Source organism: Taudactylus pleione, unplaced genomic scaffold (assembly GCF_031769625.1).
Source record: "Taudactylus pleione unplaced genomic scaffold, aTauple2 ptg000556l, whole genome shotgun sequence".
NCBI classification, from domain to species: domain Eukaryota; kingdom Metazoa; phylum Chordata; class Amphibia; order Anura; family Myobatrachidae; genus Taudactylus; species Taudactylus pleione.
The window spans coordinates 17,338,157-17,361,652 of NW_028284958.1; the positions used below are offsets into that span (position 1 = coordinate 17,338,157).

At 44.2% G+C, this 23,496-nt stretch overlaps 1 pseudogene; it reads right to left on the minus strand.

The window, feature by feature from the left end:
* Positions 1-10,661: 10,661 nt before the first annotated feature.
* On the minus strand, positions 10,662-14,130 carry LOC148481914 (uncharacterized; annotated as a pseudogene).
* Between the last annotated feature and the right edge of the window lie 9,366 nt (positions 14,131-23,496).

Below are 23,496 nucleotides of genomic sequence, written 5' to 3' on the forward strand. Positions count from 1 at the left end.
TGCAGCAGTAGAGCCCAGGGAAGTAGCCAGAAGTGAAGAGAGAGACGGCGATCACAAGCTCCCTGCTATGCATATTCAGGGGATCAATGGTCAGCAAGTTCAAGCTGAGCCTCTAGTGACAAGCAGGTGGGTAGCAGCAGTAGCGCTGTACCCATAGTGTGTAATATTACAACTAATTACCTACTGTATATACTGGTGCTTTGGTTTTACAATATCCTACAGGAGATGGTTATTTAAGTTGTGAGATTCATTATCCTCCAAGGCATCCGTATAGTTATTACAGGACCTGGACTGTGACGTCAGGGGGTCATTCAGACCTGCTCGCGAGCGGCAGTACGCTCGCAAGCGGGTCGATGTTCCCCACTGCGCATGCGCACGACGGAGGGAGCTCCGTCGTGCGCATGCGCGAGACCCGGGGAGCGACGGGCTTTCCATCGCTCCGGGTCTCGCACCAAAGGGGGCGTGCTGTCGATGTTGATTGACAGCACGCCCCCTTTGGTGGGCGTGCCAGGGGCGTGCCTGCCAGACGGAGGCGTTCCCATGGGAACGCCTACCGTCTGAAGCCGGCCCCACTGACATCACTAGTGATGTCAGTGGGAGTGATTTTGGCTCTGATAGAGCCAAAATCACTCCAGGGCTTGTGGCAGCGAGACCCTACCGCAGGGTCTCCGTCGCAAGTCCGATGGTCACGATGGTCAAGACCATCGCGACCATCTTTTTGGCCGCTCGCATATGCTGTGGGTGGTCACCCACAGCTATACGAGCGGCCAGGAGGCCGCTCCATTTTCATGGAGGAGGGCCCTGATTCAGAGCGAGCGCTCTGGTCAGAGCGTTCAGCTCTGAATCAGGCCGTCAATACAGAGCATCGTTTAATAGTTTGGAGACTTATACAGAGACTATTTAAATGCTTATAGTGGAAGCGCCGCGGTAGAGCTTTATAAGGACTACTAAAGATTTAACAGAGACAAATTTTAACTAGTGAACTAAGATGGACATTCCATAGGTTTGTCATTTTCTGGCTAGAGCAAGTAAGCTTAGAGTATTAGATGCATTATTTATAGAAGAAACACAAACATGTATTCTTTGTGCTTACCTATTGTATTGTTCAAATATACCACATGTGACTATTGTTGCCATTTATTCTTATAAAGAAAACTTTTAGCAGTTTATTATTGTGTAATATCTACCTGGAAACTGAAGCTTAGGGAAGTTCCAGTTCAGCAATCTTCTGCGGAGAGAAAGGAAGAAGGTGGTGAATGTAATTCCAAAGTAAGCTGTATTTGTATATTGCGTCAATACACTACATTAACCACTGGGTTTTCCCAAGTTGACCCACATAGACCATAAGTACTTGGGTGGAGGCACTGACAATGGGGATGTACACCACTTAGAGGAATGCTAAGGGTGGGTACATTAGGAGTAACAAAGGTGTTAGTAACCTCGTGACCCTTTAGTGGTAGAAGGGGGGTTACACACACATATATATATATATGTAATATATATATGTGTATGAAAGCCCCAGCACAATTAATATAACAGCACTTACCCACATGTATGTGTGATATATATTATACATAAACAGATTCCAAACTCTGCTGACATCACCTGTCCTTCACCTGCCGTTCTGAGCTCAGAGAACAGCAGCGCAGAGTGATGTGCTGTACCGCACATCACTGGTTGAATGCATCGGCAGCTAGAGAAGAGGAGAAGAAGAGTATCCTGACATTTAAAACATGGAGCCGACCACGAGTTAATCACAGCTCGCGGAACGGCAGCCAGCCAATCAGCAGCGGCTGCTGATTGGCTGGCTGCTGTTCCAGGAGCTGTGATAGGTTCATGGCCGGCTCCATGTTTTAAATGCCACCAAGACTCCTCTTCTCCTCCTCTCTGGCTGCTGGTACATTCCACCAGTGACGTGCGGTACAGCACATCACTCTGTTCCACACCTCTGTTACCTGGGCCCCCACTCTCTCCGGGCCCGTGACTGGAGTCCCCGCAGTCCCCCCCTGATGGCGGCCGGCATTTCAATCCTATTCAGGTGAACGTGGGCCCAAAGCACCTCTCCCTCCACTCCTTACTGGACGCCCGTATGGTTCCAAACCTGTCTCTTGCATTGTTGATGTAAATAAATGTTGTTTTTGTTATTGCTCAGCTTTATGTTGACTGATCAAGATGAAACAAAGTGCAGGTTAACTTATTTCCACTATAAAATGATGCAGATTTCATGAAAATCAGTTCAGTAGTTTTTGTTCCAACTTGGAACAAACCGACACAATGAGGGAATACAATTCAGCACAATGCAGAATGGCCCCAGCAGGGAGCTCCAGGAGCTATTCAATTCACTGTGCTGTTAAGTCGGAGAATGCCAGTTCTCGCGGCAACCTGGGTGTTTAGACACAAGAACCGGCATTCTCCAACTAAAGTGCCAGCCGTGAGGTTGTTAGTGCCGAGCTAGGTCGGCAAACAGCCGCGAGGCCGGCACTTTAGTCGGATTTTTCCTCGCACAAACCTTTAGTCAGACCAAACAGCGCGGTGAATTGAATTCCTCCGGTAGCTCCTTCCTGGGGCTATTCAGCGTTGCACTGAATTGAATCTATCTACATCTTGGGGTATATGTAATGGGCTGCATACTTCAAGCATCGGTGAGTCTTGTGGGAGACTGCCTGATGTTTTAAAGTAGCCATTTAAAAGGCAGAATCAGGTTGAATTTGTCTTTTACATGACTGTTACTTTAAAACATTGGGAAGTCTCACACGGGACTCAACGATGCTTGAGGTCCACAGCCTATTACATATACCTCCATATGTGGCAATAGTCTTCCATTTGATTTGTATATGTATTTTTGTAGGCTCTATTTAGTGTTGAAATAGTGCTACCGTTTATGATTTCAGTTTTCAGTACAAAGCAAAGGGTAAGCAAATTAACTTTTTTTTTTCTCTAGACAGCAGCATTTTATTATCCCAAGCCAGCCAGAATTTATTAAGTTTTACTATCTAATTTCTCTATAGGATTTTTTTATTCATTGAGCTCCTGTTCCCTTACTTAGGGCCTGATTCAGAGCCGCTCGTAAGCGGCCGCTCGTTCTTTCCGAGCGATGTTTGCCCAACTGCGCATGCGTACGGATCGTAATACGCATGCGCGAACCAGTCAGTGCGGCCGAAAATCGTTTGTTCGCTAAATAGCGAATGCCTGCTATTTTGAGTGACAGGAGGAGGCGTATGTGAGTGGTAACGGGGGAAGGTGCTTGAAAACGGGGAGTGGAGATCCGATCGCAGGCGTGCTTAAAGGTCAAAGCGGGCGTTTTATGGGGGCATAATTAATACAGCAGCGTCATTGACCATGTCACTGGGTTATTTTATAGTCAGAACTGCTCGCAAGATTGTGGTAGGAAAAACCAACCACAAGAATAGCGAGCAGTTCATACGCTGGTCGATGTACTCGATTAATCTAATAAATAGCGGACATGACGTAGGATGCGCACGGCCAGGGGGCGTAGTTATCCAAAAAACGACCGCAAGATTTGTTCGCTCGTTCAGACATGGAGGCGTGAACAGACCGCAAAGAGCGAACGGTTCATTTGAATAGCCACCCCCCTTTTCCTGAACGACCGTCCGCAAATAGCGTCCGGCTCTGAATCAGGCCCTTAGTGTGTTGTTTAATCTATCTTTTGAAGACTACAGCAGCTACCTGTTTTAAGTACTCAAAATTAGATACTAGTTTACACAATAGTATACAGGTATGTCCCACACCCTATGGATATGTTCTAGGGAGTATAATATTAATGCAGCATAAGCTAAATAAAAATTCAAATATATAAATGGTTTATAAATTGTAATGTGTTAAAATGTGGTTTTGGTTTCACTTCTGACACTGCAGTGTTTACTAAAGTATCTATTAAATCTTGAACACTCAAGATAACTTTCTTTACATTAAGATTAAAGTAGTACATTTTTGAGAATTATGAAAAACAATGGCAAGTTTAATGTGCACTTTTTTGGCTTGATTTGTAAAAGACAATGATGGTAAAGCACAATTTCTTAGCCTTGCCTAAAATAAACACCTCTATGCAACAGCAGACATGCAAAGTGACACAGAATACTGCAAATTATACTAAACAGCAATTCCATTTCTTCTACAAAAAACATTTCCCAATGTATTCTATGGAATGCCTCCTCTTCCTCAGTGTCTTTAAGTGACTTCTCAAGAGGTCTATAAAAACATCTGAGACAACTTGAGTGGGAAGTCGAGGTTCCTTGGAGACTATTCCCCTGGGATTCCTTGTCTTCAGCTTAGATGATTCGCAATTACATTTGCAGAATTAGTCCTGCACACGCGCAGATCCCCGATAATCGAGAATCTGCATTCAGCAGTGTACGCTGAATCAGGCCCTCTGTTGGGAGTTCTGGTTTGTACAAATACATATCCTCTTAAATACTGGTGAAATCATGTCCTGTAACCATTTATTTTTCACTCACTAGAACCCATTGATCTTTGATTAAATGTGTCCATATGTCTACATGTTGTTAAAGTCTGCCCCCTACTGGTGTTAGAGGAGACTTCTCCTGACAATGGTGATTGAGATTTTCTGAATCTGCCTCAGGTTGTGTTTTTTTTTGTTACCTTGAAGGCTTGAAAGGTCTGCTTGTTGTCGTATTGTCTTCCAGGGATTATTACATTTTGCATCTCTAAACTGGAGTCATGACAGGAGGTCGAATAAAAAATCATCTGGATCCATCCTTAAGGCAAATGGTTAAATCTTTATGTGTAAGTTTGTAGTACCATGGAGCCTAATATCTGAATAGAAATTTCTCTTTATATGGGAGATTATTCATGCAATGCTTGCACTTTGCGTCTACATGCAAAGACATAACCAAAGGGCTCTTCTAGCAATGGTATCCAAATAAGCTTTATATAGAAAATCAATTCCCCATGTTATATAATACCAATACTTCTTAGTAGGTATAATCTGTTTACCTGGATATCAATCAGACCAGTTCCACACCGTAGTCTGAGGGCTCTAAATACTGATGCTATAGCAACAATGGGCTTCAATGTAATCTTTGAAGATATACGGTATGCAATCGGGATGCCGACGGTCTAAATGCATTGATCGCAGATAAACAAAGCTTTTCAAAAAGAATGCTCCATTATTCTATCCATGGGGTCTCTAAGGGACCCCTCCCCTCTTCCAATGGAAAGATCAACAGCACTCGAGGAATCCCATTCTGAGTAAGAACTACCACTTCTGCACCTATTAAAGACTTCTTTTAACCCCTTGTTTAGCATTATGCTCATTCCTGGTAATGAAAGCTTGTCTCAGCCAGGCAAGTAGATCTTTAAACTGGAGCTTGAATTATTTCTTTAATCTGGGAATTGCATTTAGAACACATTTTCATTTTTATTTTTCCATAGAGGAAGTTTAATCTTTAGAAAAACATCTTTCCTCAAAAGATCTACTGAGAATCATCACCTATTTAGTTGATAAAGTACCATATTATACTAATACACCCCTATGTTTAGGGCTTACTTCAAAAGGGGTGTCTCTCTGCCTGTTTCAGCTTTGGCTTCGATCATATGGAGGTGCTGGTTGCATTGATGCTACCACGATGACTTCCAGGATTGCAGAACTCTGAACAGTACTGTGGTTCCTCCTAAGTGTGCCCGCATATAATAATGGGGCCAGAAGCGCACTTCCCTTTTCAAAAAGTTGGAGTTTTGTACTTCCTAGCTGCCTCAAGTGCTCCATGAGGTTGCAGACTGGAGTGTCTGGTTACCCAGCTGGCCCATCCACTATACTGCAGCATGGAATGGTAGAAGACTACTACACATTACTCTTCTCCTGGTGAGGAAATCTTTAGCATAGTAAAACAGTGATACACACTGGAGGGGAAGGGTAAATGCATTCAGAAAGCATACACTGGTACTGTAGATGTGCACGTATACTCTGTGATTATGAACAAACATATGAACCCTTGAAGGCACCATCGATTTTGATATTGCTGAGCAAATTCATGCTCACACTGTCATTGCTTAAAAATCAAACTTAAAAGAAATGTTAAATAACAATAATGATCTAGTAAAAATTAAAAAGAATGGTGTTAATGCAAGTGTTACTAAAACAGTGTTTTATATACTTTACATCAGGTTATCTAATTATACAATGACATAGTTACTGTTCTATAGCCGCAGCTGCTGTGTATCTTAGGGCAAAGGGCATGGGAGACTGTTGTAATAGGTGTGTATGGAGTATTGAATATGTTCTAATTTTGAAATGAACTCGATACTTGCCACATTTCCAGACTATGAACTTCATGGTGAGTAAACTATCGGGCATATCCCATTAGCAGCTCTGCCCGATTCAGTTAGCTGCGGGAATCCCGCACACTAAGCTCCAGAGGCAGGAATTTTCCTTGCAGCCTCAGGAGCAGCAAGGAAACCAATGGGATCGAATAGTTTGGTTTACCGCGCTGGTAAAAAGCAGGTGAATTGAATAGCTCTGGGTGTGTTACCCAGAGCTTTTCTCCATGCCTAATTGAATTCCCCCTAAGACAAATATAATGGGATCTAATGTTATTGATGTAGAGGCTCTCCATAGCACAACACTAAAGGCCATATTCAATTAGAAGGTAAAAGTCAGTTGCTGGACTTTTAGCCCTCATCGCCGCTTATCAGAGGGATAAAGTATCGCGCTCGTCCCCGTGTATCCCCGTATTCAATTAGAAATCGGCGAAAATGGGAGCCGGCGATAATGAAATAGGCAAACGGTGCTGTCATTTTTGGGGAAACCAGCCTGACACCCCCCAAAAGATGATCTGACATGGGGGTTCACTATGGGTACCCACGAATAGCCCTGCTGAAGGTATTTGGGGTGTTTAAAGGGTCTCAATAGGTGGCGGTTTGCATCTTTGCATAAGGGGTGAATAGCATTTAGCAAGTTTTTTTTGGGGGGAAAAATGACTAGTCCCACCAAATTTGGGGTACATAAAAATGGGTGCAAGCATATTTTAAAGTGGCTAATGTGAAGTTTTAAAAATCGTGATAAACCCACCTGCCGCAACCACCTGCATTAAAAAAAAACACCTGGGGCATACTTAGGGACCCCCCTGAGTCTATTTCGCTAGTTTAGAAGTTTGTCCCCCAACGTTTTAATTTTTCACCCCAAAACAAAAGTACTTTTTTGGGGTATCCCGTGTTACTTTTTTTAAATTTTTTGACACAGAATACCTTTGGGGGACTGTCCAAGGGGTGCAGGTTGTTGTTTGGTAGTTTGCACCCCAAAACCCCAAATTTGCATTTTTTCTCGCCACCTATTCATAGGTGATGCTTTTTCGCACGTCCCGATGCATTGACTTTTCGCACCAGCGAAAAGTCAGAACAATTGAATACGGGGATAACTGGAAAGAGACGAAAATGACGTCATCAGTGAAAACTTATCGCCAATAACGGCTTTTCTACGGCAATTTAATATGGCCCTAAAGCTATTCAAATGCAGAAAATAAAATGTCCACTTCAGGCTATAATTAATGGCTTTTCAGTTCACTAGACTGAAATTACAAACATAAAGCAGGATAGGGTGTGATCCAATGGATGATTTTTGCTTTCCCTTTCCATACATTTTTAAGGAATGTTCTGGATCCCAGATTCTGACTACAGCAGAGGCTCCCAAACGCGGTCCTCAAGGCTCCCCAACAGTTCAGGTTTTAGAGCTATCCATGGTTGAGCAAAGGTGACTTAATCAGTACCTCAGTCAATTTGATTTAACCACCTGTGCTCAACCACGGATCGCTCTAAAACCTGAACTATTGGGGAGCCTTGAGGACCGCATTTGGGAACTTCTGGACCACAGTATTAATGTAATCATAGGTTCTCAATCTCAGTCCTCATGACCCCAAACAGTTCATGTTTTCCAGGTCTCCTAGTAGAAACACAAGTGAAATAATTAGCTCCACCTGTGTCAGTAATAAATACACCTGTTGGAAGACCCGGAAAACATGACCTGTTTGGGGTCCTGAGGACCGAATTCGAGAACCACTGTCATAGATAAATGTCTTTAGGACTTGTTGTTATCTCTGCAAAGTACTGTGCCATGTTTCTTCAGCTGGTACTGAGGGCGCTATACAGGCAGAAACTATAAGCCCACATTTGTGTTGGCTCTAAAAGCTCCAGACAGACGAATGTTAATCAGGGAAATTAAATTGAGACAAAATCAGAAAAGGCAGTCAGGCAGCAGTAATTATGTCGGCAACTGAATTATTGTACTAAAAAAATTACGAATTATAAACTTACCGATAATTCTGTTTCTGCGAAGGCTCCATGGCAGCCATAACAGTGGGTTAGTCCTCCAGTCCCCCAATGACAGGCAGGAAGTTTTTTTTCTACAGGGACCTCCCACTTGGTGCATATAAGCTAGCTCCACCTGTTCCCCTGTGTCTTTTGAGTGTCTTTTCATCACCTTCTCTGTAGAAAAAACACAATCACGGGAGGGCAATCTAAAGGCTGCCATGGAGCCCTCGAAAAAACAGAATTATCGGTAAGTTTATAATTTGTAATTTTCTTCTTCAGTATTCATGTTGGCCATAACAGTGGGATGTACCCAAGCTTATATATAGGGTGGGCCAGATGCATACATACATACATATATATGAGTCAAGACTCCAATCTGATGCAACTCGATTTATTTAAGGCCCCAACTTTCTTTCCATTAGTACACTTAAGAGCAGAAATCTGCACTTTAATAGTTGCCATTGCCATACCCTTCATAAAATCATCACATTAGAATTGTAAGACCTGTGGAATCTTTATGTTCAAAGAGTCAGTTACTGGTCCTCTCCAAACCAAAAACGTCTTCCATATTTTATAATATACTTCTGAAGAAACCTTTTTCCTTGCTTGTAAAAGAAATTTTAATAACCTGGTCCGAAAGTCCCTTCTTCCTTAATAACGACCACTCAATCTCCATGCCGTTAAACTGAGTTCTGTTATTCCTTGATGAAAAACAAGTCCCTGACTTACAAGATCCCTTCTGACTGGAATTGTCCATGGCTTCTCTACGGACATCCTCAGAGCTGTTGGAAACCATGTTCTTCTTGGCCAGTATGGTAACACTGCCACTGTCTCCACTTGTTCCTGTCTTATTTTCTTCAGAACTCGAGGTATCAAGGGAAAAGGAGGAAAAATGTATCCTAGGTGAAAATTCCCATTATCGATAGTGCGTCTACATCTGATATCTGGATAAATACCGAGGAAGCTTTGCATTCAGATTTGTTGCCATTAGATCTATTTCGGGTTCCCCAAATTTCTTCATTATTTCTTGAAAGGTTTCCATATTCAACTCCCATTCTCCTGATATCTCCTTTCGACTCAGAAAATCGTCTGTCACATTTCTACCCCTGGGACATGGATCGCTGAAAGGGACTGAAGATATTTCTGTGCCCAACACATGATGTTTTTCACTTACTCCATAAGACTTCTGGTTCTGGTGCCCCCTTGCCGATTCAGGTAGGGTACTACTGTCATGTTGTCTGACAAAACCTTCAGATGAAAACTTCTGATCTGATCTTTGAAAAAATATTGCGTTCCAGACTGCTCTCATTTCTCTTAGATTTGATGACAGTAGCCTCTCCTGTGGAGACCACTGCCCCTGCATAATTAGATGTAGTAGATGTGCTCCCCAGCCTGTTGAGCTTGCATCTGTGGTTAGTCTTAGGTACTGTGGCTGTGCTAACGAAGTTGACCTCTCTTCTCTCTCCAATGTCCTCCACCACACTAGAGACTTCTTTGTCTTCTGTTCCAGCATTACGTAATGATTTAGAGGTAATCCTAATTGTATTCTTCTGCATTTTAGGACAAACGTGATCGGTCTTTGAATGTTTCCGTATCTGTCTTCCGATAGTGTAATCTCGTAATGGACAGTATTTATCTGTGCCCCCAGGAACTGTAGTTGTTGAATTGGTAACAATTTGCTTTTCTTCCAATTTACTTCCCAACCAGATAATTTCATGGTTTTCAAGATTTTGTCCCGACTGTCCTCTATTTCTGGTATTGTTCTTCCTGAAATGATAATGTCGTCGAGATATAGCCAAATTGACTATTAGTACTGATAAGACCTTCGTGAAAGTTCTTGGAGATGATGCTAGACCGAATGGTAGATATGTGAATTGGAAATGACTGTCCAGGATACAAAATTTTAAGTAGCTCTGATGTTGAAGGCATATTGGAATATGGAAGTAAGCGTCCTTCAGGTCTAAAGACATTAGAAAATCTCCTTTTCTTACTCCCATCAGAATTGTCTTTCAAATTTCCATCCGAAATGTTCTTGTTTGAAGAAACTTGATTAGATCCCTTATTGTCCTGATGGTTTCTTTACTAGAAACATCTGAGAATAAAAGCCCTTCCTTCTTTCCATCTGTGGTACTGGTTTTATGGCCTGTAAACTGATTAGCTCCTTTATACTTTCCTTTAGGAACTTTAGTTCTGACGTTGGAATTCTTGAAATCAGTAATCTGTCCTGTCTGGGCAATTTTTGGCACTCTATTTGATAACCTTTGGAGACTATCTGTAAAACCCATCTGTCCTGGGTAACTGTTCTCCATATTTCTGCAAATTCCAACAGTCTGTCCCCTACTGGCAATCTGGGAAGAGACTGTATATAGTCATTGTCTTCATCCATATGACCTACCCTGGTTCTGACTAAATGACGGTCTTGTCACTCCTGTGGAGTAACTTCTATTATACTGTCTCCCCGGCCTATAACCTTGTGCTTCCTTAAACTGTTGCTTAGAGGTCTGTGTCTGGTATCTTGTCCACCTATCCTGAGAGAACTTAGATTTTCCACCTTTTATCCTCTGTATCAATGCTTCCAGTTTATTCCCAAACAGTAATGATCCATTGTAAGGTAAATTTGTTAATCTGTTTTTTGACTAAACATCGGCAGACCAAGAGCGAAACCATAATGCTCTTCTTGCAACTACTGCAGTAGCTATTGATCTTGCGGTAAACATTATCACATCTAAAGAGGCCTCACATAGATATTCAACCGCTCTTTGCATTATCTCCAGACTCTAAGGGCTATTTCACACGCCGCTTTTGGCTGGCCAGGCTATTTTCAGGCACTCAGTGCCTTTCATAAGCAACGGCTTTGAGCCGCTTTTTATGTGAGGGTTTTTTTTTTCCTATTGGGCATGTGCAGCAGCAGCAGCTGCTGCACAAGCCCGGCCGGCAGAAGCCAGCGTGTGTGTAAGGAAACATTGTTTCCTTCACACTACTGGCGTGCAGGGACGGCACGGCACCTTCCTGCATAATAGTTTTTTCCGGCTATATCACGGCGACTGTGCCGTGTGAAAGGAGCCTGTCCTTTCCCTGCAGTACTATATTTCACAGCCGGTTAAATACCGGGCGGCTTTTTACCGCCCGCTCAAAACCGGCATGTGTGAAATAGCCCTAACTGTTTTGAAATCTTTTCTTCAAGATCAGTGTACATATTAGCACTCCATAATGTTAAAGCTCTTGACACTGAAGCAATAGCGACACCAGATATTAGCGAGACCGCTGAGGAAACATGTCCCTTCTTAAGAGAGATTTCTATTATTTTATCCATTGTATCTTTAAAAAGAGGACCATCCTCTAAAGCAGGGGTTCCCAACCACAGTCCTCGAGGCACACTAACAGTCCAGGTTTTAGGGATAGCCATACTTGAGCACAAGAGACTTAGGCCCTGATTCAGAGCCGGACGCTCTGACCAGAGCGCTCGCTCTGAATCAGGGCCCACCTCCATTAAAATGGAGCGTCCTCCTGGACGCTCGTATAGCTGTGGGTCACCACCCACAGCATATACGAGCGTCCAACAAGATTGTCGCGATGGTCTTGACCATCGCGACCATCGGACTTGCGAGAGAAACCCTGTGGTCGGGTTTCTCAACCGCAAGGCCAGGAGTGATTTTGGCTCTATCAGAGGACGCCTCCGTCTGGCAGGCACGCCCCTGGAACGCCCACCAAAGGGGGCGTGCTGTCAATCAACATTGACAGCATGCCCCCTTTGGTGCGAGACCCGGAGCGATGGAAAGTCCTTCTCTCGCCGAGTCTCGCGCATGCGCACGACGGAGCTCCCTCCGTCGTGCGCATGCGCAGTGGGGAATATCGACCCACTTGCGAGTGGACTGCCGCTCGCGAGTGGGTCTGAATGACCCCCTTAATTAGTACCTTAGTTATATTGATTTAACTATCTGTGCACAATCATGGATATCACTAAAACTAGGACTGTAATACCTCTTTTCCACCAAAAACCCAGGTCCGACCTGGGTTTTTGGACATGGGCCCTCATTCAGAGCCGTTCGCTATATGCGATCGTTCGTTCAAAAACAAGGGGTGGCTATGCAAATGATCCTTTCGCACATTGCAGTCTGTTCACACCTCTAAGTCTGAACGAGCGAGCAAAACATACGCTCTTTTATTTCTTAAAAACGCCCCCTGGCCGCTCGCACCATACGTCATGTCCGCTATTTATTAGATTAATCGAGTACATCGAACAGGATATGAACTGCTCGCTATTCTTGTGGTTGGTTTTTTCAACCGCTATTTTGCGAGCATTTCTGAGTTTAAAAAAACCAAGTGACGTGGTCATTGACGCTGCTATATTAATTATGCACACCCATAAAACGCCCGTTTTGACCTTTAAGCACGCCTGCGATCGGATCTCCACTCCCCGTTTTCAAGCACCTTCCCCTGTTACCACCCACATACGCCTCATTCTGTCACTCAAAATAGCAGGCACTCGCTATATTGCGTACAAATGATTTTCGGCCGCACTGACTGGTTCGCGCATGCGTACTAAAAACCGTACGCATGCGCAGATGTGCGAACATCGCTCGGAACGAGCGTACTGCCGATAGCGAGTGGCTCTGAATGAGGGCCATGGTTCCAACCCTGGTCAGACCCATTTACACTGCACCTTTGATCTGGGTTACTCCCAGGTCAGCCCTGTTCACATTGAACTCAGGTCTGCCCTGCTAAACCTGTGAGGTCATAAAAAGTGGGAGGTGACTGCTCCACAACCACCAATCCGCTCATTTTAGACATGACCCAGGTCAGATAACCCGAGTTGCACCGTTTACACTGCACCATTACCTGGGTCCATCCTGGGTCCAACCCTGGTAGCTACCTGGGTTGGATTGCAGGGTCACTTGACCCAGGTTATTTTTCAGGGACCCTTTTACACTGAGCTGCGACCCGGGTAGACCCAGCAAAAACCCAGGTTTTTGCTCTGGTGTAAAAGGGGTATTAGTGTGCCTTGAGGACCGAGATTGGGAACCACTGCTCTAAAAGAATATAGTTGTTTTAGACACTATTTAAGGAAATCTTCATCCCGAATAGGATACATTCTATCAATTCTGGCTAGATTTCCCTGTCTTTTATCCAGGCTCTGCCATTCCTTTAACACCATTTCCTTCATGACCTTTTGTACAGAAAAAACTCTGTTTCTTTGCTCTGTCTTCAAACAATGAATCCTGTTGTTCATTGCCCTCAGGCACATCCTTATAATTCAGCGACTTGTAAATATTTAACATAATTTCTACAACATCCATGTTAAATGATCTTGTTTCTTCCTGAATCTCACCAGACTCATCACTGGATACCTGCTACAATGCCTCCATAACACCTTGTTCAAAGGACTCTGCCTCCTCATATTCAAGGCTTGTCTGAGATCTTGACCTCTTAGACCCCCTGGAGGGTTAAAAACGCCTCTTTTGAGACAAAAGATCTCTTCATCCATTCCATAAGATCCTGAATCTGAGTAACTTGCTGACTCTGAACAGATGATTTATGCTTGCAATCCTCACAAAAAGCCATAACCTGATTCCCAGAAAATGATCTATCACATGCTGCACATTTAACATAAATATGTTTCTTCTTTGAAAGTTCCTTGTGCTCCACTGAACTAGGCACACTATAGATTAAAATAAAATACTACCATTATCCCTAACTAAAGATAGACAACTGCACCCATCTAAAAAGGACTTACCCCATCTGGGCGCTATTCGGCTGTTGGGGGGAAGGCTCCTGTTCCATGTCTACACTTACAGAACTGCTTGGCAGTAAAACACACAAGATGCCTTCTACGGTGTACGGCGCCATTTTAATAGCCCTCTGATCTGGATGACGGCCGGGCGCCTGTGCAGTATGCACCGCAACGTCTCATGGAAAATGCGTCATCAACCCCTGCTGACTACGCCTGGCGTCCCTGGTGGTGTCGGACGCCTGAGGGGCTAACGAACAGAGCGGTCCGCGTCTCCTCCCGAACCTGCTGTCTACGGCACAGCTGCATATTGGGAACCCGGCCAGCAGCCATCTGTCCCATATCCCCGGGGTGCCACCCCGCCACAGCCTGCGGTTCAGAACAGCTCTTTGCTGGGCAAAACAACATGGGTAAGTCCTCTTGAAAATAACAAACTTCCCTACTCTGTCTAGAGCAGTGATTTCCAACCTCGGTCCTCAATGCACACTAACAGTCCTGGTTTTAGTGATATTCATGATTGTGCACAGATGGTTAAATAAAAATAGCTGAGGTACTAATTAAGTCACCTGTGCTCAAGTATAGCTATCCCTAAAACCTGGACTGTTAGTGTGCCTTGAGGACCATGGTTGGGAACCCCTGGTCTAGAGACAGGAAAAAAAGGACACAGGGTAACAGGAGGAGTTAGCTTATATGCACCAAGTGGGATGTCCCTGTAGAAAAAACTTCCTGTCTGTCATTGGGGAGCTGGAGGACTAACCCACTGTTATGGATGCCATGGAGACAGAAGAAGAAATAACAACTAAAGATTAGCTGTTCCCCAGAGGAAGTGAACAAACATTGTCGTCTTGTAGTTTGCAGTGTGCTTTACCCTTGCAGTATACTAATCAATGGTTAAATCTTGATGTCTTCTTACTTCATTCTGTTGTTTGTATTCTAAATGGCAAAGATGCTCAGGGGTAGATTTACTAATGCAGGCCTAGCCAACTACAAGTCCCAGCATGATGGGAAGGTATGCTGGGACTTTTATGATGCATACACACGGTCAGATTTCTAATCAGATATGAGCGAAAATGATTGTAAAAATTGTTGATATCTTTGACATGTAGGGGATGCATCATACTTGCCAACTCTCCCTCATTGTCAGGGAGACTCCCTGAAATAGCAGCAATCTCCCTGAAGAGTCTACCAATCTCCCTCATTTCACCTTACCCCCATTATGACACTGTTATATAAAAGAAAAAACAGAGATATATACATTCAAATGGGATCATTAGTATAATTTCTCTGCATTGGTTATAAGGCACAATGATCCCTATGGTTACATGTATTTTCTGAGAAGTATCAGTGTGTTTTCATCAACAAGTAGATCATACTAACTGCTTTGGGGCTCATTTACATGTGGATGTAAATCAATTTTATGACATGCCCCTCAGATGTAGCAGTACACGCCCACTTTACCGCCACGCTCATAGGTGCTGCTTTCACAATCTCCCTGAAATGTTTTTTCAAAGTAGGCAAGTATGGGATGCATCGACGAACGATGTGCGTTCCCGCATGTCAGATAACGATCTCTGACCGACTGTGTTTGCAGTCAGATTTTGACGATTTCATACTGATTTTAATACTGTCAGAAATCATTCATTATTGATGAAATCGTTCAAATCGTCGTAAAAATCGTTCAATTGTTCATAAAATCTGACCGTGCGTATGTACCATTAGGGGTAAATGTACTAGGAATCGTGTCTGGCCTGAGATTGACAGAGTTTAAACACGCACAGCACCGCAGGAACACGGGTGACTTCTGTCAGCTGAAACACTCAAATTTACCAAGAGTCGTGTTTTGCTTAAAATTGTGTTTTTTGATGGTGTATGTGATCGCGTTTCCTATACGTGTTCCATGATCCCCGCAGTCAAACACACCCAAACATGCAGCCTGCGCATATCAGAGATACATGAAGGCTGCATGTTTCTATACTCCTAAGTAAATTATTGTTTAAAATTGAAAAACAAAAACTGCCATAACCCACCCTGAGCATAACTGGCATCGGGCTCTTTGACCTGGCGCTGGTTCACAAAATTTGGGGAACAAAAACTGTAGGGGTTTGCATGATCCAGCACCAGGCTTCTGGCACCAGTGCTTGTTGTAAAATTACGGGGGAAAAAAATGGCGTGGAGTCCATATATATTTACAACCAGCAACCGGGCTCCACTAGGAAAAATGATGATGATAATAATAATAATTTACTCTCCAAACTGATCACTGAGGCAGCAGCCATGATTTGTATACAGCACCCGCTACTTTACTGGCTATAGAAGACTTATGCAATAAAGTGTTAGGACATTAACTTAAAGTCATTGATGTTCTTGTTATGCATGCTATCGTCATCCAAGGGCTGACCACAACAGTATCCAATTGTCTCTCAAAATGGGCAGTAGCACTACCCGAACATGCCGTCAATTAGTCAGACGTCTCTCACTCAATCCCACCCCTCTATTGCTTATAGATTTAGATGATCCATTAGATGAAAATTATTGCCTTTACCTCTTTACGTTTGCATTATGCCTAATGGTAAACTTGAATTGTTTGATTGTAAATTGATTATTAGTAAAGGTTATTGTCTCCATGTAAACACCTCTTCATGTTTTTATCTAACCTGTAACTGTCATTTTGTACACATGTGAATTCATGCTCAGGGGCATAAGGATCAACATCACACTGAGGGCCTGATTCAGACCCGGTCACTAAGCTGCGCCCGCTCGCTAGGGGCAATTATCGCACATCTGCGCAGCTTCAAAATACGCATGCGCGAACTAGTCACTGCCGCCGGGAATAGTGCGCTCGTAGTACACAGACTGGACACTACTTTGAGTAACACCGCAGTTTGTGGGTGGTGACAAGGGGGGAAGGTGCTTGTGAACGGGGGAGTGGATGTGCAAACGCAGGCGTGTTTCTGAGCGTCAAAACGGAGCTTAATGAGTGTGCATAATTAGCTAAGTAGAGTAATTGAACTCGTCACTTGGTTGTTTTTTTAGCCTGAACTGATCGCAGTGCTTGCGGTGGGGTAGGGGCTACCTCAAGGGCTGCGAGCAGCTCTGATGGCTCTCGATGTTACCGATTATTCATACGTCTGTTAAGAGAGAAAGGTCTGCGGCTTTATGCACCTGCGTACGCTCACTGCCGTCGCTCTCTAAGACAAAGAGGGCGTCCTTAAGCCACACAGTGCGATTGCGGAATTTGCATACCCGGCCCCTTTTGGCAGCAAGTGATCGCGGCTTAGAGAGCAGGTCTAAATCAGGGCCTGACTCAAAATGGACATCGTTCAAATGCAGTGGCGTAACTAGGGTAATTGGAGCCCAGGGCAAGTTAACAAAAATGGATCAACACCCCCCCCCATATGTGCTGAAAAACGGGCGTGGTCACATGCCACAAGGGGTATGGACACTGAAAAATTGACCCTTTCTAGTCACTCTGGGAACATTCCTTTCCATATGCACCTTAATGCCCCCAGTAGCAGTGCCCTTTATGAAATGCCCCCAGTAGTGCACCCTTATACTTTGCCCCTTCTACAGTCCCCCCAGTATTGCCCCCCGTAGTGGTCCTCCCTCTTCAGAGCTCAGAGTGAAAATCAGATCATACTCTATATCAAAATATATGTCCACAGTCTTCAGTATTAGTGACTGATTCAGCAAGGAATACAGTTGCTAATACGCACACAACCGGTCAATTAATTTGCACTGCTCATGCATCGCAGTGCGCGAGCCACACGCTGAGGTCACAATTGTGTATGCAAAGGCTACGCAGACTTATGACCGAGTGATTGACAAGAAGTGCCCTTTGCGGGTGATAACAGGGAGGTGGGCGTGTTTCAACACCGTTGCCACTGCGATACGAGACGCCTCCTGAGGTCTCATAGCGTGCGCAGAAGTTAGCAATTCCTGAGTAGGGTCTAGGCTTCCTTAACTGTGCGCATGAGTCCGATGTTACCGATTGTTTCGCTATGTTGCCCTAGTATACAGATGTAAGGGGAAGTGGGCGTCCTTATGTCAGGCTCCATACGCAATGTGAATGCACACATAAAATAGCACCACTGACATTAGCAACTGCGGTGCGTGCATATATGCAGAATAGCAATCCATGCTGAATCAGGCCCTGAATCCGATGAAAACCAAATGCATTAGCAAGCCCTGGTTATAGCCTCTTATATTTGTTACTTTTTAAGCAAAGATTATTTCCCATGAAATAATCAGTCTGAACCATTGCACTAAGTCAGGTCACCGTGTCCGGAGCATTTATTACTGCCAAACTCCTACGTAGTCTTCTGCGGGCCATACATCTATGGACCGATCCGCAGCAATCGATGATCAGGGTAATTCAACATGTAAAAAAAATTCCCTAACTCGCAGATTTGGACCATTTTGGGGTCGGGGATTGAGATTGTTGAATATCTGAGATTCCCCAGCAGAACGGGGAATTGCATTAATCGGTCACAGATGTATTGGACCCTTTACAGCAGGGGTTCCCAACCATAGCTGAGCACAGGTGACTTATTTAGTACCTCAGTTATTTTGGTTTAACCATCTGTGCTGAAGCATGGATGTCACTAAAGCCAGGACTGCGAGTGTGCCTTGAGGACCGAGGTTGGGAATCACTGCTTTGCAGGCACAAGTTTAAAATACCCAGAATTCATCCCCTAATGATCTGCCCAGAGTATCCATCTCTAGGATTAGGACCTTATCAAATGCTTTGCCTGTAAATCTTCCATACAGCCACCATAGGAATGGCCATTTCCGGTGTTTATAACTGTAACAGCATGTATAAATATATCAGGCAGAAGTTTCACAGATTCGACAGACACTGGTGATCTGCCGGTCGGAAATACCAATCGGTGGCCATCGATGATGGGAAAAGAATCTTGCTACACATTTGTGACTATTTGCTGTCACTCTTGCTTCAGACACCATGTTGAGTACTTAACTCGTTATTGACCAATAAGAAGTTAAGAATGTAAAGAACACTTGCTTTTCAACCCTTGTAGAGGGTTACATGAAGTTGCAGAGAAAGATCAATGAATGGCAATATGGCGGGCCTGGCTCCAGTGCAGGAAGGCTAATTACCAGTCTAAACTGCATGACCTCCTTTAATTGGAACGTTGACAGGATGGATTTTGACAGGGTTCAATTTGACCTGGAACGTATGGCCCGAATAAGTATACAGTACAGATAGGCATAGACTGTCCAGGTCAGAGCCGTAACGTACAGGAAAAACTTCTTTATTACATTGGGTAACAGTGTTCTTGCTTGTTCACTTACCGGTGAAGAATTATTTTAGAATTGCGCTTTTATACTTGCTAAATATTGTCAAAGAATGTTATAGGTAGAATGGGTATGAAAATGCACTTTTTTTTCTTTTTGCAACATATAGCAATTAGAAATAATATTTGGTTACTGATCCAGAGAATGGATATTTATAAATGCATCCAAAGTACACAATGAACAAAACGTACATCAATAACACCACAGCAGTATGGTAAGAGAGAAGAGAGCAGATTAGGCTTCATCTTGCACTGAAATTCTGTTTAATTTTTTATTTGTTCTTAGTTTTTATACCAAGTCTAGTACAATATAATAATTTTCCTTCACAGAAGAAAACAAAATATGAAATCATTGGTATTTCCTTGCATTATAAACGATATTTCCTGAATATGGCACTGGAACTTGGCTTGGAGCAGATGAGACGACAGTAATGTTATTAGGACTGCTGTAATAAATCTCCCGTCTGCAGCCATCCAGGAAGTGGATTTAGTCGATCAGGCAGTAAATGCAGAAATGTAATTGACAAGTGAATATAACATATTGATAATGCTGTCTTTACTTCAAATGAAAATCTACTTCCACAAGTCAGTTTCTGCTTAGGCGTGTTCATAAGAATTGATATGTAATAGGTCACTAATAGAATGTGTGGGTGAAGGTGGCTTTCCATAAAGCAGCATGAACCTACAATGCCTTCAGAGTGGATGCGTCCCAGAGCTCAGCCACTGGTGGGTTGTTATGCCGTTGACTACATAACCACATCAGAAATCAAGGAGCTATGCAGGAGCCAGCAGAAAAGTCCCTTCACCCATATATTACTATATAGCAGGGGTTCTCAACTCCAGTTGAGAAGTACCACCAACAGGTCATGTTTTATGGATTTCTTTAATCATGCACAGGTGAGTTAATCTATTTTTCCTCCACAGACAGAAATCCTCAAAACATGACCTGTTGGAAAAACTTGAGGGTTGAGGCCGAGACCCACTGCTATATAAAATGATAGTTATTTGGCAATACCATTTACAATGTAAGAAGCTGGCTCATGTTCATAGTAAGGTTACTTTGTACATCCACGTACAGATATGTCCTCATACATGATTGCTGCAGTCACACAAATCATCCACACTCGGCGCACTGGGTCCTGCGAGACTTCTTGAACCAAGCTTCTTTTTTTGCTCAAATGTGCATCTTAGTTGCAATCGGATGCAACAAAACTGCTTCACAAGACAATACTGATTAATTTGATATGCAACACTTTTATATCGGTGTGCGACTGAATCTGAATACGAAGTGCCATGATCCAGCGGCTGTCACACCAAGTTCCGTTTACAAGTGTCGCATATAACATTAAGCAGTTTTGTCGCATCTGATTGTGACTACGACGCACATTCAAGCAAAAAGATGCTACATGGCTCACTCGTGCTAGGCATCTCACACTGCATGGCGTATTAAGGCTAGTGGGTGGATTCAATTGTTAGCGCCCGCTAGCAGTGGGCGCCTGATGGACCAGTTCAATTGTAGCTCTGGTCGGGCGCGAATAGCCGCAGGAGCACACTGTTTACGCAGCTGCACCCGGTCTAATTGGGCACGACAAGCGATTTAATTAATGGGTGCCCAAAAACAACTGAATTGTTACTTAATTAGTGCGGGGAAAAAAGCTAAATTGAATCGCCCCCTAGGTGTACGAGGACATCTGTAGTATTACCTTGAATAAATATAGCTCGGAACAAAGTCAGATTACAGATTAGTTACTGGGCAGTCTGCAAAAAGGATTCCATAAGAAAAGAGCCCTGGGCAAAAGTGGGGATAATAGCTGTTGCTGAACTTTAACTACAGTCAGCGCCGGCTCCAGGGGTGCCAGCTTGCATCAATTCACACTCCGGGGGTCCAGCACCGTCCGCAACAGCTGTGGCGGTCCCCATCCTCCCGATTTCACCACCCGCGGGCCACTTCGGCCCATGGGTGAAACAGCGGGACAGTACTGTCCCCCTTAAATCGGGATGTTGGGGAAGGGTGCGCCCCTGTTCGACAGCACTGGTCGAACATCCCTAGAGCCGGCCCTGACTACAGTCGCCCAATAACAAACACTGCAATCGCTTTGGTCATGAGAGTAAAAACAAAATGTCATCTCTGTATTCTTTTGACACTGCTAACTGTAGGGGTTGATGTATCAAGGAGTGAAAAGAATGCAGAAGAGGACCAGTAGGGAACCAATCAGCTTCTTCCTATCATTTTATAGAATGTACTTGACAAATGTTACCTGAACTTACTTCTCCACTCTTTTCACTTCTTGATATATTAGCCCCTATGTTCTCTAGTCCCCGCTACACTGTTTACTGATTCATTCTACTTGGATCACCTTCCTACCCTGTGATTTCTGTTCTTTTTAGTGACTTTTGCTACCTATCCGGCCTTTTGCAACTTATCTTGTATTTTTACATTTGTTTTTGAAATTATAGATTAAACCCCCGATAGACAGTGCAAGTCACTTGGAATAATTTGCAGGCACTTCTGGGAGAGATGAACAGAAAATAAAAATTGAAGTTGAACAACTATAACCCATAGAGTAGGCAAAATACTTGTTCAACTACTAAAGTGAAAGACCATGTGCCCATCCCAAAGAAAGCAAATGTAGTCTGTGATTCATTATGGCTCACGTAAGACAGAACTTAGCAATGATATACTCATTGTCTTAATCATTAAACCCCAAAAATTACATGTTCACATGAAGAATTGAGGTAAAATACATTACTACCTGTTATACGGATTTCCCCCACAGCTCTGTTGAAAAGAATTAACTCTACTCTCCACTAGACAACTGCAGCTCCTCCCACCTTCTTATTCTAGTACAGTGGTTCTCAAACTCGGGGCCTGATTCAGACCTGGTCGCAAGCGCTGAGCGCTCGCAACCGGGTCGATGGTTGCCTACAGCACATGCGCACGACGGAGCCGACTCCGTAGTGCGCATGCGCGAGACCCGGCTAGCGACGGGCAGTCTGTCGCTTCGGGTCTCGCACCAAAGGGGGAGAGCTGTCGATGTTGAGTGACAGCTCGCTCCCTTTGGTGGGCGGGCCGGGGGGGTGGCTGCCCAAACGGAGGCGTTCCCATGAGAACGCCTGCCGTTTGGGGGCGGCCCCACTGACATCACAAGTGATGTCAGTAGAGAGCTTCCGGCTCTGTTAGAGCCGAAAGCTCTCTGGGGCTTGCGATGAACGAGACCCTACCACAAGGGTCTCGTCGCAAGCCGGATGGTCGCAATGGTCTTGACCATCGCGACCATCATCATGGCCGCTCGTTATAGCTGTGGGAGGTCACAGCGACCGGGTCTGAATCAGGCCCTCGGTCCTCAGGACCCCACACCGTTAACGTTATCCAGGTCACCTAGAAGGAGCACAGGTGTATTCATTACTGGCAGACATTTTAAGTGGAGCTAATTATTTTACTTGTGATTCTGTGAGGAGACCTATAAAACATGCACTGTGTGGTGTCCTGAGGACTGAGGGCCTGATTTAGACCCGCTCGCAAGCGGGTCAATGGTGGACCAGGGCACACGCGCGTGCACAAGCCCCGTAGCGAATGCGAACTTCACTCGCTCCGGGGTTCGCTACAAAACGGGGCGGCTGTCGATGTTGATCGACAGTTCGCCCTGTTTTGTAGGTGGGTAGGGGCTGGACAAATGGAAGCGTTCTCGAAGGAACGCCTGTCGTTTGTGGGCGGCCCTACTGACATCACTCGTGATGGCAGTAGTGGACTTCCTGCTCTATTAGAGCAGGAACTCCACTCGGGCTTGCGAGACCTGAGACCCTACCACATGGTCTCCTCGCAAGCCAGATGGTCGCGATAATCGAGACCATCGCCAAGCCACCCTCTAAAGCTGTGGGTGGTCACCCACAGCTTAGCAAGCGGCCTGGAGGCAGGGTAAAAAAAACAAACAAAAAAAAACATCCCGCCCTGATTCAGAGCGAGCGCTCACAAATAGCGAGCACCTCTGAATCAGGCCCTGAGTTTGAGAACCTGTGTTCTAGTAGATTCTGTAGTTATTTGAGTTAAGTTGCATACACACGTAACGATGTTAGTATCTAACGATTTTCGTTAACGATTTTCCCTTGAAAAAGTGAACGAAAATCGTTCACAAAATCATTCATTAATTTAGTAACCAACGATTTTTGTAAATG